The sequence below is a fragment of the Anguilla rostrata genome, chromosome 8 (genome assembly GCF_018555375.3).
Source record: "Anguilla rostrata isolate EN2019 chromosome 8, ASM1855537v3, whole genome shotgun sequence".
Taxonomy (NCBI): domain Eukaryota; kingdom Metazoa; phylum Chordata; class Actinopteri; order Anguilliformes; family Anguillidae; genus Anguilla; species Anguilla rostrata.
In genome coordinates, this window is record NC_057940.1 from 28,977,309 (window position 1) to 28,991,240 (window position 13,932).

Genomic DNA, 13,932 nt, shown 5'->3' on the forward strand with positions numbered 1-13,932 from the left:
ATAGAATTAAAAAAGAAAAAATATACAGGAGACATGAAATAAAATAAGTAAGATGTTAGAGAGAGAGAAAGAGAGAGTGCCAAGTCAACTCAACTTTATTGAGAGATTGTGAGGTGTCTCCCTCGCAGATACCCCTCTGGGGAGTTCTGTGGTGTCTGATCAGTGCTGCCGTAGTGTGAAAATCCACACCCTTGGGCCATCTCACCATAGGCAGGCACTGCTGCATAAAATGGCTGACAGAAATACACACATCTGCACCAGGGATTAGCCTGTCGTTTCCTGCTCTGAGATGCCAACTGCCCCCTACAGGGAGTTACCCTCTTCCTGCCCTCTCACCAATTTGCAGTTTCTCAGTATTTTTGCAGTTTTCTTTTTTTTTTTATGGCCAACAGAGTGCATCCAGAAGGAAGTAAGGCTTTTTTTTACCAGCCCTGGGAAACAAAGAGGAAGAGAGGGATGTCTGTGTGTCTCAGAGTGAGAAAGAATTAGAGAGTGAGAGAAGGGGAGCAAGAGAGAGAGAGAGATAGAGAGGGAGGGAGAGGATGGGAGAGGAGAGAGACAATGAAAGAATTAGAAGACAACATTAAAAAGCTAAAACCTGGAAAAGCATGTGGACCTGATAGCATCAGGATAGAGATGCTTAAACACAGCACCCCTGAGCTGAGACAGGCCCTGCTGAAATTATTCAATCTTGTTTTCCAAGCTGGCTGCTTTCCTGAAATCTGGAATCAGGGGCTTATTTCCCCAATTTACAAGAGTGGAGACAAATTTGACCCTAATAACTACCGAGGCATCTGTGTGAGCAGCAATCTGGGGAAGATTTTCTGCAGCATTATCAATGCCAGAATGCTAGCCTTCCTTATGAAACACAATGTCTTGAGCAAAGGACAGATTGGCTTTCTACCAAAACATCGCACAACTGATCATGTTTACACCCTACACACCCTAATTAATCAACATGTACACCAAAAAAGCAAAGGTAAAATTTTTGCATGCTTTATAGATTTTAAAAAGGCTTTTGATTCTATTTGGCAAGAAGGACTATATTATAAAATTCTCCAAAGTGGTGTAGGGGGTAAAGTTTATGACATCATAAAATCTATTTATGTCAATAACAAATGTGGAGTAAAAATTGGGAATAAAAGAACAGATTTCTTCACTCAAGGACGAGGTGTTTTCCAGGGATGCAGCTTGTCACCAACGCTCTTTAATATCTATATTAATGAGTTAGCGGTGCTGTTGGAACAATCTGCTACCCCTGGCTTAACCCTAAACAACAAGGAAGTTAAATTCCTACTCTATGCGGATGACCTGGTGTTGCTGTCACCCACAGAACAAGGGCTACAGCAAAATTTGGATTTACTGGTGCAATACTCTCAGAACTGGGCACTGACAGTAAACTTAAAAAAATCTAAAATAATGATATTCCAAAAGAAACCCAGATCTCAGGAAACCAGACATGTGTTCACTCTAGGAAACACCGCACTAGAGCACTCCCTGTTCTATGATTACCTGGGGCTCAAAATAAGTGCCTCAGGAAACTTTGGTCTGGCAGTGAATACACTAAAAGAAAAAGCCTGCAGAGCCTTTCATGCAATTAGAAGAAAATTTCACAAAATAGACATACCAATTAGAATCTGGCTTAAAATCTTTGACAGTGTAATCCAACCAATTGCCTTATATGGAAGTGAAGTATGGGGTCCACTCAGTTATCACAACTACACTAGGTGGGAGAAGCATCCTATAGAGGCCTTGCATGCAGAATTTTGCAGAACAATACTAAACATCCAAAGGAAAACTCCCACCAACGCATGCAGGGCAGAATTAGGCAGATACCCATTGATAATTAACATTAAAAAAGAGCACTTAAATTTGGATGCACCTCAAATCAAGTCCCAAGGACACAATGCAATTTCAAGCACTGAAAACCCAAGAACTGAAACCCAAAAAGAGTCCTCTCAGTCAGCTGGTCATGAGACTGACTAACCAACTAAAACCAAACACTGACCAAACTCAGACCAGCGCTGCTTTAAGACCAGAAATTAGAGTAAACCAAATAATTAAACAAACAAAAGATGCCTATCTGGAACACTGGAATAATGAAACCAAAACACAAAATAAACTTAATTGCTACTTGGCCCTAAACAGAGAATACAATTTGGCAGAGTATCTCTTCTCTGTCAGAGATACAAAGCAGAGACAAATCCTGACCAAGTACAGGCTCAGTGACCACACCGTAGCAATTGAAAAAGGAAGGCACAAAAAAACATGGCTACCCAAAGAAGAACGTAGGAGAGGTAGAGACAGAGATGCACTTCCTGCTATATTGTGAAAAATATTCACAGATAAGGGAAACATATTTTAATAAGATCCAAAATTCAAAATTCCAAAACAAATTTCCCTCCCTAACAAACGACGAAAAGCTGCGAGTTCTATTAGGAGAAGGAGCGACAGCCTCACTCGCAGCTAGATACGTTTTTGCCTGTCACAGCCTGAGGGACAGTGGGTGAGCATCCGGCAAACATATGTATGTGTGGGTGTATATATACATATGTGTTTGTATGTATATGTGTGCGTATGTATATGTGTGTGTGTGTGTGTATGTATGTGCGTATATATATATGTACATATGTGTGTATATATATATGTATATGTGTATGTATATATATATATATATGTATGTGTGTGTATGTGTGCATGTATATAATATAATTAGTTTAATTCAGTTAATAGATAAGTATTATGTTCCTATCATTTGTGCTGTTATCATTGATGCTGCTTGTCTTCTTTTTCCTTTTGATTATATATTCTTACTTAGTTGATTGCTGTTGTCACTACGCTTTGGCAATATGTATTTTTAAATATGTCATGCCAATAAAGCATTTGAATTTGAATTTGAATTTGAATTTGAGTCAAGTCAACTGTATTTATGAAGTACATTTAAAAACAACTGACATTGCCAAAGTGCTGTACAACTTCAATAAATAAAAACAGATGCAAGGGATAACAAAACATTACACAAAGACAATACACCAAAAACATTATTTCATTCATTATTAGTTCTGAATTGGTTTCATCAATAGCACTGATCCACAGGTATATGGATATCCAAAAAATTAACCAGCTTTTTGTTATGGCTGCATTGATAAGTTGCATCACACTCCAACCCAAAAAACAAATAATTACAGAGAAAGAGTCTGATTTGGAAAAAATGGAGCAGATGGAGATTCTGAATGCTGAGAACCCATCTAAAGTGTGCCCCTTAGGAATTCAGGCTGCTTAGTTTTGCAAAAACCATTTTCCCCCTCAACATGGACCTTCAGTCCCAGATCACTCAATCAAACATCTTCATTTTCCGTGAAAATGCACAAATAAAATTAAATTGGGGCCCTTTCTCTGTTTCTGTCATTATTACTGTCAACAAAACACAACTTATGAGGCACAACAAATCAAACCATTTCTTCATTGGGAGTAAATATATCATGTGTGGGTGTAATAGCTTCTTTAATATACAATACCTTTGTGGGTTTTGTAATATAAATATATAATAAAATATAATGAAGATGCTGTTTCAGCCCCCAAAGGAAAATGTACAGGTAGCAAACAGAACATAAGTTACTGTAATAAGGAGCAAGTATATGCAAAGCGGAGTTTACCACATAATTATGGCTTTCGCATTAATCAAGCCGCTAAAATCCTAGCATGCATGGGGTCATGTATAAAAATGCTGGACAGGCCTAGTGGCCTATAATTATGGCTAGCATGGCGGCAGAGGAGATCTCAGCGACTTTGAAAGGGAGTAACTGCTAGGATTGATTACTCAATGTCTGGTTGGAGCCTGACAAAGTCAGCTCAAGTGTTGATGTTTTGTGAGCACTGAAGATGGAAGAATGGGGCTGTGAAGGGCTCACATAATCAGCAAAGGGCAGCAGTGTGCACAAGCGCATATTCCAGGACTGTAATGTCGATGCATTGATTTGAAGTGCTAGTCAAAACATGGGAGCAACCATTGAAAAACTGACTACAAATGACTACAAATGACTACCTGTGGCGCGAGCAAAAAGCCAGTCGAGTCAAGAACAACACCCAATGAACTGACTTGGCACTGATATTTCCTTCTCTCTTTCTTTTATCTCTCTCTCTATGTATATATGGACAAAATGGACTTACCAAGACAGTTTGAAATGGCATAAATCTGTCCCCGCTCCGGTTCCTGACCACTAACTGTTTTAGTCCTCTGCCTGTTCCTTTGATTCCCCTGTGTTTCATGTCTGCTATCTGTTTATTGTAATTAGATCAGAGTTTTTCATATTCCACACATCTGCTCGTGTATTTAAGTTCCTGGTTTTCTTCAGTTTGGTTCTTAGTCTTCACAAGTTCTCTTGCATGTCTGTCCCAGCTGCTAGTCCCCCATGTCTAGTTTTACAGCTACTCTGCCTCCTGTGCCTTGTTGCTGTTCTTGTCTTTGACTTTGACTTTTGTTCTTCTTAAAGACTTCAGTAAAGACTTCTTATTTCTCTTACCTCTGCCTCCGTGTTGATCTCTGTGCCTGGGTCCTAACCCTTTTTGTGAGCCCTGACAGAATTAATGAGGCAGCTGAACTACAGGTGCAGAAAATGGATAAAGCACTTGGTACCAGGGATTGCAGACCAGGAAGACTTCCAGCTTTCAGCCGCAGCGTAAAGGAAACGGGACACGCCGCTCAGCAAGCCGATGTGCAGCAGAGCATGCGCCGCCAGAATGCGTTTCCACTGTGGAGGATCACTCTCTCTCTGTCTTCATTTACACCCACCTCCCCAATTATATATACTTTTTTTTGTCCTTTTTTTAAACAATCAGATATCTGGTAGTCTCTTGATGTTCAAGTGGTAGGAGATTATTGGTATTTACTTGGAAACTGGGACTAGAACATTTGGTAATTTCACAGCTCTTGAATCCTACAAACACTGCTGAGGCAGTTAGATTTAATTGCAGCTTAATCGTTCTCTATTCATTTCTCATCATTAAAGGACTGCATTGACCCTGCTGAAAGGCTGTTGAAAAACACCCTTCTTCACAAAAGGCCCCAAAACATTCTCTTTTATACTCATGTTTTCAGCACTGCATTGTGGGTCCCATGTCATTGTTGCTCTGCATTTGTTTGGCAGACACGCTGAATCTGTACGGTGCTCCCACTGTAGCTTGCATATTATCCCTTTTTGAAGCAGGAGGAATTAGTGCTGTGCTGAAGAGTACTGCAGAAATTCCCCACAAAGGATTTAGACCTAAAACATTTTGCTAACTGTGCCACACTGTCACCCACGAGACAAAAATAATTCACACCCCAAAAAATGAATCCCCCTTTGTGCTGCTTTCTACCTGATTTTCCTGAATGGTATGCTGAAAAACTGATATCCATGATATTATTAGACTTGTGCTCATCACCATCATCATCATCATCATCTACAGGAGTATCAATTTTTGACTGCAAAAGCACCCTGAAATAATTCAAATTGTTTTACAATGAGGAGACCCATTAAAAATGTAATAATTCAGAGTCTGACTCTTATTCAGTCATTACCATGACATCTTTTTTCATGAACTATCCCAGACACCAAATTATTTCTCATGCTGTACAGAACCAGGCACAGAAACATTTACCATCTCAAAATGGACAATATTGCAGCTGGCTGAGTCAGCTGCTGGTCATATATTGGATCATTTAATTGAAATTTCAAAAGTAATGAACAGAGACTTTGGTCCCTATTCTGCAATAAAACAATTTTTTGCTGCCATGATTAAACGAAAAAAGGGAAATAAAGCTGTTTTGAGAATCCCTGCAGGCCATATTTATGAGATGCAAAACTTAGCACTTGCATGCCTGTGTGACTCCAAAAAATCAACATCACACTCAAGAGGGACAATAATAAAAAGCAATAAAGATTAGCAAAAGCACTGAAAGATATGACTTCATTTTTTAGATTTTACAATGTCGCTACCCATGAATGAAATGGAAATTTAACCATCTGATAATCTTTAGGAATTCAAAACATCATGCTTGTATTTGATAAACGCAGTCAAGTTAACTAGGCTGTAAAACAATGGATGCTCTATTTGGTCGTTCTTTAGGAGGAGCTACTCTCAAATAATAAGTGAAATAGCTCAATCCACTGGATAAAGTCTTCCATAAATGACCTTGAAATGTACTTTTAATTATGTCCTCTAAAATAAAAAAGATATAGGTTAATACATTAAAAGATTCTAAACATCAGGAAATACCATGTAGAGAACAGGGAGGTGAGACATGGGCACGTCAACCATTGAACAGCACAACAATAGACTGGCCTACTGTAACTATTACTACAGCTATAACTGTTACTATACAAACACAGGCTTCAGTTCAATGTCTTGGTAGCACACTCAGAACAACTCTGACTAACCTGTGGTTTCGGAATGCTCTATCAGATTTTAAATATGCACATCACGGCATGAAGTATTTCTCAACAACTATTGATTAGTCTCAGAGGAAGTGCATGTCGTAACTAATGGCTTTCACAGCATTTATCGCAAACAATTTGTTATTACCAAATCTGTGCAACTACAGAAGGTATCTAGGGATTCTCACTGCGATTATTAGTTAGAATCTTCTTCTTCTTCTTCTTCTTTCGGCTGTTCCCATTAGGGGTCACCACAGCGGATCAGATCCGCATATTTGATTTGGCATATGTTTTTACGCCAGATGTGTATTTGTCTTATATTACATTTTGTCTAAAGATCTGAAACCATTCAGTGTGACAAATAAACCAGAAATCAGAAAGGGGGCAATTACATTTTCACACCACTGTTTAGCTTGAAATTTGAAAAAGTAATTAAGTGATTGAACATGGACTCCAACAAAAGCATATAGATTTGTGCATCAAGCATATACAGGTAAATGCCCCTTTTTACGAATCTCAAATCTGCATTATATTCAAGCCAGGACTTCTTCTTGCTTTTATTTTCACATAGAACAATACTAAGAAAACTTTACTGTGAAGTTCAACTTGCGCCATTAAACTTAATTTTGAATCCGGACACTGATTAGTCAGTTGATCTGGGATGTGTTATTTTCCTAGATTCTTGGGCCATCCAAAAGGCTGAGCACTGGAGGGAGACAAGTGAAATACAAGCCATAGCCCTGTGTCATGCTCATGTTGTTATTGGTTCGATCAAACTGACACCATACATCTGATTAAGACATAACACCCAATGACGAACTCTGGACCAAACTGAGTTTGAAAGACGAAGCAGTCACTCGATCACTGTCCCACTCCTCTTTTTCTCCCATCTCTGAGTTCCCCAATTCTTACTCCTCGGGCTTGGAGATAGTAGATTAATCTTCCGATTTCCAGAGACTCCCGGAAACAATTTCAGACTTCGGCCATCCGTTTTCCTGCTCTTCACCCACAGAGATGGGGCTTATGGGAACATGGGAATTTCAACGGAAGCAAGCTTCATTACTATACCTCTGTCTCTGCACTGTGGGGCCTGTTGCCAACGGCAATGAAATACCCCATTGACCAGTACAAGTTAAATACATCAGCATGCCTGTCAGGCACAGTCCTCTTAAAGCTCCATGTGAACAAGAAAAAACCATCACCCTTTGTTTGACACAAAGTGCTGAGCATGCAGGGGACCTATATGGATGTTCCCAGCTTCTTCACATCAAAGGAAATGAAGGGGGTTTCCAGTACAGCTGGGGCAGCTGGAGAAGTGTGAGGTTTCCAATGTCATAAATTCAGCAGACTTAATATCTACCCTGTGATGCAGTCTGAGTGCCACTCCAGTGCTATCATTAAACCATAACAGCAAAGAAGGCGAAATAAAACAAAACAAAAACCGGGAAAAACACAGAACTTTTTAATCAAAATCGAATTCTAAATTATTATTTTGTTAAACCTACTCTCAGTTGCGCCCCCAATGCAGTCTTTTCACATAGTTACTCACTGCTGTAGACAGAAGAAGAAGAAAAAACACTGCATGCAGCCATCTCTACTGTTCTCTTATTTTAAAAGTGTGCTTTTCCTTACTTCAAATACATGGCCATAGCAATTTACCTGCTAGAATTATTCAGGATTCTTCCACTGAGATCTCAAGGCCAAGATTGTTCAGAAAGGACATTTTCTTAAACAGAAGTGGCCATTTTCACTGGTCATCTGGATAATTTAATTCCTTTGATGTTCTTGCTTCCCTCTTTGGGCTATCATGGGAAATGACACAAAGCAAAGCTTTCAGGAAATGGCTCCTGCTAAGTGGTCGTAGAAACTCACTCAAGGGAGAAAGCAAAGGACACGGATGGAAATGTAATGGAAAAGCTCTCTACAACCCCAAGAAGGAGCTGATGCAATCTGCCCTAGAGTAAAAACACAGCCAATGAAAAACCTCAAAATGTCAATAGCTTTATGGAAGAAAGCAGTATCAGTGCCGTCATTATTTTTTTCTGTAATGCAGTCAAGTGTACTGCCATAAAACCTAATGGGGAAAAAGGTAATGAAATATTGCTTCACATATGTTGTTTGAAAGGAAAATTCAGATGGATACTGGTACAGTTCCAGTTGATGAAGAAATGTCTTCATAGGAAAATTATAAATTTTTATCCTATATATGTCTCTGAGAAGACATTGTTTTAACATCTCTGCCAGCAGAATGCAAATCCTAGTAGAGACTCCGGTGAAGGGGCCTTGAACTTGAATAGTGTTTGTAAGCTATGTACCTGTTTTAATGTGTAATGTACATACAACATAAACTATGTTAAATCACCCAGGACCAGGCTTTGTGCTATGCCAATAAACAATAAATTGTGGAATTGTGTCTGATGAAGAATTAATCTCAAATTAATCACCACTCTCTTGCTGTTGTGTCATTGTGTAGTTGTGGGCAAAACATTCATACACGAAAGGAAGAACAGTAAAGTCAACTTGCGCTGTTTCTTCCAGTGTGTGCAGTGCATTCTGCTCCAGCACCCACTTTGAGAGAGTAGGGAGAAGGGGTTCATCTAGGCCACTGCTACAGGTGCACTACCGTTAAATCCTTCCATTCAACCTGGATCACTGAAATGGGAACAAGCGCTACTTTACACAAAACCAGATTAGGCAGAGGATTAAGAAAACTAAGATGTTACAATGGGCCTAGTTCTCACAAAACGCCCCCAGGCAGAGGCATCCAGGTGGAGCAGGAAGAACGGTGGCATAGGGGGCGGGGCCATCATTGACACCACGAGGAGGAAGATACGCAACACTAGCCAGCATCAACGGCGGACACTCGGAGTCAGTCAGTCTACACTGAGCGGTGCAACATTGTGTCCCCCAGCCAGCTCTCATAAACCACAGCAGTGCCACGCTACCGTCACCCCGGAGGGCCCCAGCCCGTTCCGGCCTCCGCACTCAGCCGCCTTATCGAAAATAATCTCCCTCTTCACTCTGCTTCCCTCCCCACCACTGGAAACACACAAGTTCGCAACAGAGCTGGAAAACATTCATAAACAATGTGATGTGGATTTTTTTTTTAATCAATAAGAAAACATAATTTTAATATTTATGTTTACAAGTCACCAGGAACGCCATAGCACTCCTGGTGACATAGCGGGAGGTTAGCACGATTCCTGACTGACAGGGGCCCTCAAAAAATATTAGAACATGGGGTTTTCAGGGGTGGCGGGGCCCAAGGTGAGTTCTCTTCATTGTGCTCAGAATCCCTGATGGTGCCCCTCCAGGTCACAAAGAGACTTATTTAATAGGGAGGGTGCCAGATACAAAAACCATTCATTTAATTTCTTTTCTCAAAAGTCTTTCTGTAATGTCCCTCTTCAGAGCACGTCTTCTTTTTTGGACCATGCTGCTCAGCCAAACAAATAGTGCTCTCAGTATATTAGCTGATTGATCTTGCAGAATTCATTGAAACCAGTATTTGTCTTTGAACAGTAATGAGGCCCAAATCTATTTTAAAAAAAGGGTACCAAATAGGAACTATTCAGTTCTTGAACTTTGCACCAAAATTAGGCACCTTAGCTGTAATGAGCCCTGAAGGAAACAAGGAGAGAACACTGTCTTGGAGCCAGAAGGATATATGCTTTTTAACTCAAACACGAAATGAGGCGAAATCTCATTAGCAGTCGTTGCTTGCAAGAACCACTAGAGACCTTTTCTGGAGTCTCTCTCTCTCTCTGCACTGTTAGAATGCTCAAGAGAGAAACGGCAAGCACATTTTAATCCGTGACAACCATTAACGTCCTTGATTGTTTCGAAATTTGAGTAGCTAATATGCATGACAATTAAGCAGCTTGATCAATGTCACATTTCATAGACAATAAAAACCCAGAAATGTGGCAAGAGCTTCTTGTGCTATAGTATTTACAGTTCTGTAAGTATCGGGCTATGCTAAATTGGAAGGCGTGGGTTATTATTTATTTATTTAGCACAGCCCGATCTTGCTGAAAGAATGGCGGAGCAGCATGCGTATTCTATATGGACGAGTGAGTCCCTTAATGGCGATGGTCACACATGAGCAGCTTGTTCCGGCAGAATTAATGGTGACGGAGGAGAAAAACAGCTCCGCATACCGGGACACTGTGACATTCCTTCTCTGCGCCTCCATTTGCGTCTTTGGTGAGCAAGAGAAACGGCGACTCCTCATCACAAAAAGCAGCAGCGAGTTCAGCTGTCAGACGCTGCAGCTCATTAGCAGCTGCGCCTCCTCTCCTGCTGCGCTGCGAGAACGAAAACTCGCACCCTGATCTGACACCTTCTCCGTCCCTCCAGCGAGGCATTCGGTTAGAATCACATTCCTAAAATGTCAATGCCTGTCTAAACCCTCAAAGTGTCACAAAATGGCCTTATATGAGTGTCTGTGTCTGCGTGTGTATGTGTTTGTATATATATATACATAGATAAAGCATTTGGGTTGAGCAGGCAGTGAGTAGTATTATTCACTTAAATAATAGCCCTCACTCTTCAATGTTGTATTCCATTAAATTTGACAAGCTGCTCTACAAATCTACATTAGGAGAGACCATAAGGTCATCTTTGAAGTTAATATGTAAAGGACTAGATCATCTAGACTAGATCACTCGACTAACCACGAATCACCCTTTAACTGAAGTCCAAACAAAATAAAAAAATACATTCAAGTGTGCATAAATAGGCTGAAACATTTGTACACTCTCATTAACCCAATTTTAAACATATTCCTTTGATGGTCATTAAATCATTATTCATTTCCCAACTAGATTTAATGCAATTGTTTTTGAATGCATTCTTAATATTATGCAAATGTGACAATTTAGAGTACCCCATCCCCCACCAAAATACCCACATAATGCACATTACCACACATTTTTAGAAAACATTATTCAGACAGGCTATTGCAGAGTTATTAATATTGGTCTTTTTTTATTTAACAGCCATCTGAGACCACAAAGCAATTTTGGCTTTTATATATGAATTTAATAAATGCTATAAATTGTATTGATAAGTAATAATTTAATCGTCAACAATCAGCCCGAGAAGAGACATTTCTTGCAGCGCAGTAATTCACTATCAATATCAGAGCATTTCTGATAAATGTTTATTCAGGTGATGAACTGGACATGAAGTGCTGGTTTAAGATTAATTTCCAGTGAGTACTATTTTGATGGGACTTCCTTTTACTTTCCAAATTTGGTGAAATAAAGCATTGGTGGTGATAACGAGGACAAGGGTGATCTCAGGCTGTCTCTTTGTGGGACTGGGACATGTAGTGGCTGGTTGCCATTGTCAACCAGCGTCACTGCCATACCCCTGAAGCAAAATCTCTCGCAATGGAAAAAAGGCAAGAAATAAACAGATACAGTGGAGACTCGAGGTAGGAAGCAGCTGTTCCAGAAAGGACCTTCCTGTGACAGGCACAAATAAAAGCGATGCATGTGAATCTCCCCCAAAATTCCAACCACCCCCTCTCCCCGTTCCTCCCTGCCCCCTGCCTCCCCTCCCCCCACTGCAACATGATGCTCCTTGAGACAGGAGCTGGTATTCAAAACAGACAAGCTGTGATTCTAGTTAGTTTGATGGGGAAAAGGGGAAAATGAGATGAAAACAGAATCCAAAGCAGCAAGAGAAATGAATTTGTAATGTGGAATGTGAGAACTGGCAAAATGAGAGGTAAAGTCATGATTTAAGCCAACGTCTGCACTGAGTCACAATGCAGGATTCCTGATTCTGAGTAAACATTGATGACAACGCCTTCCTTACTTAATGCAAAATGCAAAGGAGCATATAAAGGGCCATATGATCACAACATCGGGTTTTTCAAAACACTGACCGAAAAACTCCCAAGATTCAATGCCAGCTCAGTCAATCACAGCCTCCACAATAAAGCCAACCCGGGAAGCTGGTGTCCCGTCTGCCTCGTTATCATTGTAAAATATGTGCTGTATAATGGCTGGCTCCTTCAGTCCGCACACTCTCCACCTCCACACTCAAATGAAGGAGCGTAGAGCGAGCGGGAGCGAGTGGGACTGGAGAGGCCCTGAGTCAGTCATCAGCTTTGCAGCCGGGGCCCAGGAGATGCACCGAGAGCAGCTCCCCCCTCCCGCCACCGCCGCCACTTAGCACCGAAATTGATTTACACGGAGCCACAAATTGCTGTTGGGGGATTTGTTCGCACGTGCGGTCGGGCAGGTGCCCCAGAGTCAAGAGGAAAGGCTAATGAGAGGCCAGAACCTCACACGGTAACGGAGAGAAAGGAATGACGTTTCAAGCTCTTACTCGTTTGTAACTATGCCAGGTCTGGGGTTTTGCCAAGAGCCCACCCAACCTACCCCCATCTTTAGGATAAAATTTTGTTGGTTTGTGGCAGTGTCCAGGTGAGCTATTCAGCTCCATGAAAACAAACAAGGGACAACGACCCTACAATATACTGTTGTCCAGAGAAAACTCGTAAATGCATGCAAACCAGGCGACAAACCTAGATTTCCAAAGCAGAATTGAGAGAGACACTTCTGAAACATAAAACTCTGGAGCGCAATTGTCTCGGCCAGCAATCAACTGGAAAAACAAACTTTTCCATCTGAAGATGCCCACCATATTGTTTTCCCAGCTGGAATCCTACTTTTTGTTTCATAGCTGGATGGACACATTAGTCGAGAGAAAATCTGCAGAAGTGCAGATGGTGAGACAGCACAGAGCGGTGCTGCTCCTTCTCCTGCGTTTGCAGCAAACACTGTGCTTCAGCAGAATCTCAGCATTCCACTTCCATTTGCATATCAACATTACGCAGTTCATACCTTACCTACAACTGCCATTCCAAATAGATTTAATATAATATTTTTTCACATTTACAAACATTTCATTGTTACCACAAGAACCAAAACCTCAAGTCCCCAGAACAAAATATTTAAAGAAATGCTCAGAATTTTGTTACTAGGATACATCGCAAACTAGGTTATCTAGGTTGTGTTAACTGTCAATTATAATTTACTTTACAAAACAAAATACCTTTTGGTATCATGTTATCAACTGATGAAATCATGAGAGATATATTAGACGTACAAGATTGTGATGGTCAAAATTAGTGGGGGGGAAATAATCAATGGACGGGAGCATGAGAAAGATCATTCATTGGTCTGCAAAATGTTTTTGGGGCCTTCATTAGTTGAGACGATTTGTTGTGCTCTGAAATGTAAAATCTACCTTGTCCAGGCCAGCCCTGGCTTTGCTTTTCTGCAATATCCATCCCACGCATCACCCCTTGTCAGGTGAAAGGTGACGATTACAGTTTTCACCTCAGAATGAAACTGAAGCAAAAACTTGTAATCCCAAATGGAGGAAGAGGATAACAGGGTATACATAGTTAGCAAATGATGTGCATCCAACAACTCCAAGAATACCACAGACCAGTGGAGCATCCAGCGCACCATAAAACCCCTATATCTGCTGAGCT